Source organism: Misgurnus anguillicaudatus, chromosome 13 (genome assembly GCF_027580225.2).
Source record: "Misgurnus anguillicaudatus chromosome 13, ASM2758022v2, whole genome shotgun sequence".
Taxonomy (NCBI): domain Eukaryota; kingdom Metazoa; phylum Chordata; class Actinopteri; order Cypriniformes; family Cobitidae; genus Misgurnus; species Misgurnus anguillicaudatus.
This window is the reverse complement of record NC_073349.2, coordinates 9,603,907-9,609,818: the sequence shown is the minus strand read 5'-3', so window position 1 is coordinate 9,609,818 and position 5,912 is coordinate 9,603,907.

Sequence of the window (5,912 nt, the reverse complement as noted above, 5' to 3'; positions counted from 1 at the left end):
CAAAAAGCTAAATTAAGCACTATTCGGACGGGATTAGTTTTCCAAACAACGTTTGAGATTCAACGTGTCCCCCAGGACATCCAGACCTGCCAACCGTAGCAGATACTCATTTTGACCTCAATATACGGTAGTACGATTTGTCACTCTAAACTACGAAAAAACCTGATGACGCCTCTGCCGCGCCAAGTACTCAAAACAAGCAACAGAAGAAAAAAAAATATGTACAATCATAGCACTGTGCTCATCCACCACATAGAAAATGGGGATGATTGACAAGTCGTATGGCTAATCAGTAACAAGAGTCTGCGAACGACGGAACCACGATCTCCGTCCTCCACCCGCAGCTTCTGACAGTCTTTTTCAACGGAGAGTCAAGACGTCTGACCCCCTAAGGTAAACTGATCAGGGTGGATGTGAAAAGTTGAAATAATGATTTAGCTTAATCCTATGAAGTCGACTGTCTCGCGGGCTCCGTTTCATAACGTGCACATGTGCTAATTTTACTTCTGATTTGTAAATTAGCAAATTTTATAATTGAGCGCTTACCATGTACCATGATTTTACCATGGGGGAGACCATCCAGTTTTAGTCAAATAAAAACGGAAAGTTCACTCTCAGTGAAGAGAATCCACCTGACATCCGAATGAAGCGGATTAAATGCGCTCTGCAACAACGCGCTTTTGATAATTGTCAATAAAATAAAACGTCATATACAAACCACATCAAATAAAGTTTTACACATGGAGAATATCTCGTGTCTTCAGCACTGACGTCACGTGATAGGTGCCTACGCCGTATGTACTGTACTGTAAACAAAGCTACAATAAATTAAAGACAGACACACAGTAAACACAGCAGTGCTGTCACACTTATGGTTGAATTTAAAACAGTGTTAACTCTGAAATACTGTCTTAAAGGGGTAGTTAAATTAAAAAAATTTAATTCAGTCACACTTTACATAACAGTACAGACCGTCCAAACCTTATGAGTTTCTTCATTGTGTGATACACAAGTTATTTTGATGAGTCTTTGTAACCAAACAGTGTCTGGTCCCCACTGCTCTCCATTGTATTTTTTGCTAGTCAGGGTAAAACAAAGAAAATAAATTTTTTTCTCAAAATATATATAGGTATTTTTTGTGTTTCACTCAAGATAGAAATCATTAAGGGTTAGGAATAATATGAGGGTGAGTAAATGATAAAAGAATGTCATTTCTGGGTGAACCATCACCCACTATTTAACAGTAATATCACTATTTAACAGTTTTTGTGCAGACATGCTACACTTTGGACAATACAGTATTTAACATTAATAATGTTATTAATTTTGTTAAACATGATTTTATTCACATTTATAATTATTTTTAAAGCAGATTATGGCAGGATGGGATAAAAGTGAGTGCAATATGCAGAGGTCTGTGCGTGTGCACATGCATGTGTTAAATTATATGTTAAAAACCTGTGTTCTTTCCTTTCGGCCAATACTACTGTACTCAAAAAAAAAATTCCAAGATTGGCAGGTCTGGGACATCTATGATTTTATGTACCGATTTCGGATGGGATTAAAATGATGCAGGCTATTCCAGAGATGGGAGTGTCTGTTTCATGCATTAAATTGGCTGTTGCAGTAGCACGTGCTCTGGATATGCATCTTTGTGATGTTTAATATTTTGCTTTAAATGTAAAATTATGACAGAACATGTCATTTATTAATTTAATTTTAACAAATCAAAATAAAATATGCAAATCCTACTAAAGTAACGTCAGCCTACCTGTTTTATATAACTGTCTGCTTATAATAAACCCAAAGAAATAAATACATACTTATTAACAATTTATTATCTTTATTAATTACCATTACAATTCCAGAGTTAAACAACTTTGAACAGAGATTCTTATAACATTAATGATATTACAGTGGCCAGTTTTAACAGTGTTTGATATTCAGCTTGCTTGATTTAATTATTTTATTTTGCCAAATGCGAAAAAACATCCATATCTGAATGAATGGGACTCAGGAAATACAATATACGCGCATTAGTAAGACCTTACGGCAGATCATGTTCGCCAAAACCCAAAATGACCTGTGTTTTCAAAAGATATTGCAGGCAAACACAGACATTTGCATTCGGCATGATTAAATTTCTCAAAAGACCTCTGAGTTAGGCGAAAAACAGTAGGTAAATTGCTCTGGAATTCTTACGTAGGTTGTCAGACAAAAACACAGACATGGCCGATTCGGACGGGATTAAAAACAAGCACGATTTTCTCAGAGGTCCCCCTGTAAAACTAATCCCGTCCGAATAGGGCTTTAGACTGGGGAATTTTAAATGGTTCATTTTGCACATATTTGGCTCACCCTACTGGCTTAACTTGAAACTTCCTCATAAAAAGCTAAATCTGGATACTGATTGGCTAACTTTGCTGCCACTCAAACAATGTATCAAATTATTTTGAAGTGGAGGGGCAGTTAGATACTTGAAACGTCATAAGCTGCAGTTTTTTAGATTGGACCATTTTCTGGCTGACATTTCTAAAAGATGAATTTCTTTGAAATGGAGATGTTCAGAATGTTTAGCACTTTTCGTATATTTGTGAATACAGGTAGACTACTGATATTCAACTAAGGTAAAAACAGTTTTTCATTCTTTATGCGCTTTAATATACATTTGACAAATAGTTACAGCAGTTAAAACAACAATCTTTTTATGTGGAACAATTGTATATACTGGCCACTTTAGAATCCATCCACTTTAGCACACTACAGTAATGTTAACACCTAACATTATTTAGAAAGTAGCTAAACTCTGCTGTAAAAGTAATAAGAATATCAGTGACATCACCTCGTATGATTTGCATTTGGACTACATTAGCACTTAAATGTATCTCATCTGTCCAAATAGTCTACTTTCAACAAATTAGTATCAAACAATACCCACATACATCATAAAAACTGCACATTCAAATATCATTGACATATCAACTCCAATACAATAGTAAACTGAAGCATTTTAGGCCATAAAACATTTTTTGTTACATATAGACTAGGGCTGCACAATTTTTCCCATTGCAGTTATTGATGCTAATATTGCGATGTGCAATTTCGATTATACTAAATAGTATCATGAGTAGGGATGTCACGGTACCAAAAATCTAGTAGTCGGTACCAATACCACAAAAAGTACACGGTACTCGGTACCTAAGTCGGTACCACAGTGTGTAAAAAAAGAACAATTATACTTAATTTTTTTTTTATTAAAACATTTCAACATTATAGAAAACTTTTAAGAGCTTCTGTTTAGGTTGTCTGTGTTAATGTTTGTTGACTTTTCTCCTGACTCTCTTGGTGTACATCCTTCTCTGGCTGATACTGTTAAAAAGAGAGAGAATAAGAAATACATTTTATTTATTTAACATACTGTCTGACAATGACTAATAAATCAGCTAAAGCTACAGGTGCTAAGGTGCACTTATAAACACACACACGTGCACATACACATACTCTGAATGCAAGCATTAGTTTAATATCACTCACATTGTTGCAGGATGAAAATAGTTATTAAAAACCCTTAACATTTTAATACTTCATCCAGTGACATTAGGCTACATTTTGCTAACAGGATGACTAAATGGTGATGCATGGTCGCCCATTTATAGATAGTTTATAAAGTTGCAAATGCATCGTCATTAACAAATAACTGACTTACACAAAACATTAACATCTAGCATAAAGTTAGCTGGTTACACGCATTAATGCCAGCTGCCTCAAACAAACATAATATAGGGTCTGGGTTTCAGTATAAAATTAAAGTTTTACAGTTTGTATATAATGTTAATGTGAATTAAAACTTACCTCGAATTCTTTAAAGAGATCGGGGTGTCTGTCTTTCAAGAGCTTTGCCAAATTCTATGTTTGATAGCGACAAACAACTTTAGAGAGATTCCCGTGTGCTCGTCTGAGGCGTTCTTCCTCTTCTTTAACTCTTGTGGAGCGTCAAATACACACGCGCGTATATGTTGCCCCCATTAGTCCCGGAAGAGTATTGCAGCCTCGATACTTCCGGTACCAGAGAAAGCAGGTACCGTCATGTTTAAAAAAATGTTGGTATCGACTTGGTACCGAAGTATCGGTTCTCGTGACATCCCTAATCATGAGTCAACTTGATAGGTTTTAAGGAAAATCCACACACAGTTTAGCTAAAATGTGTATTTGTAAAACTAGAAACGTTTTCGTATTGCCACGTAATGTAGCAACTGCTCAGTGTCAGTAATCCTAAATCCAAAATACCGCCATACAACAGAGAAAGAGTTTTTTTTTTTAGCTACCAGATCACTGTCAACTAGGCTTGCCGCGATAGTCGGTGAAACGGTGATAACCGGTGCTTCAGCCTCTCACCGGTTAGATCACTTGCCCACCGCGACACCGTCTTTCACCGTCGTTTTGATATTTTCGTGTGATTTAATCATTTAGTTTCGTTAGAGAGAGCAAACTGAATGTGTCTGGTGCCTGAATTCAGCGAAGCAGAACGCACGTCACGTCACAGAGCAGCAGGTGTCTTACTTGTTTTTGTTATAATATACATATATGATGTTTAATATAAGCGAGATCGTTTTGTTGTTGTGTTCAAGAAAAATAATAAACCCATCATTCAAGCAGCGCTTTATGGAGAAGTAGCCAATTGCTCTGCTTGTGACTGGCTGGTTCTTTGAGAATTACCTGCGCACATTGACTCAAGCACTTAAGTAAACCAGCTGTTGCCCTCGCATTGCATGCAAATTCATACGCAATTTAACGCAGCGTACGCAAGCACTGCATTTAAACATTTGCGTAATTCAAAAGTGAAAGTAAAATGTGCACGTCTGCATGCGCATTTATAAGCCCCTCCCACACGGTGACACCGGTTTCACCGGGTTTGTGACGCGCTGATTAACCGGTGGGAAAATTACGTCACCGCGGCAACCCTACTGTCAACCTCCTCTGCATCCATCTTCGCTCTGGTATAAGTGACGACGCACACCACACACATGCATGCCAGACGTGCACTGCCTTTTTTGTTCATTTTTATTTCTTTTTTTAAACAGCAAGGAAAATCATCAAACTGTTATCAGAAAATTTGTGTTAACAAGTCCACACATTTATTTATTTAATAAAATTGCAACATTTTGCTATCATATAATCAAACAGGCTGACATTGCGATTGCGATTGTGATGCGATTAATTGTGCAGCACTAATATTAGGTATGTTGCTAACTCCGCTGTCGCGGCTGATTTTTTGGTTCCGCTCAACGAAACCCAAGATTTCCTCAGGCGGCGCGCGATGTTGTGGAAAATAATGCTTCTGTTGGTTTGTTGATGGTGAAATTTCTGAGTTTTAATTCTTAACATCACCGGAAGAAGCATAGGTACCTTCTCGTTTTCAGTCACCACCTTTTATGTTTCACTACTGGCCATGCGAGCTCGCCAAAGTCTGTTGTTTGTAAAATCATCGCTGTTTTTACTGAAGTTGAGTAAATACATTCTTGAAATTGTAAAGACATTTAGTTTAATTGCTAAACTACAAGTGGACGAAATTTGAATAAATTTGAACAACTAACAAAGGTGGTTTTACCTCTACCAAAATCTGCTTGAATGGTAAAGAATGGGGAGCAGCCGTATAGCCATGTTAGTAAATGTCTGTATATATAGACTGAATAAAGTGTTATTTGGTGTAATTAGTGGTTTGTTTTTTTATTTATCTGACTTTTCAGAAGTAGAATATGTAGAGGATATGGCAAACAGCTTATCCTGAAAGATTCAGGTCAATATCTTAAAAATGTAAAAAGTTATAGCTAAAAACGTCATAATTTTCATGATTCGGTCACACATTTTCTTGAATTTTAAAGGAAAACATGTGACAAAATAAAGAGATGATT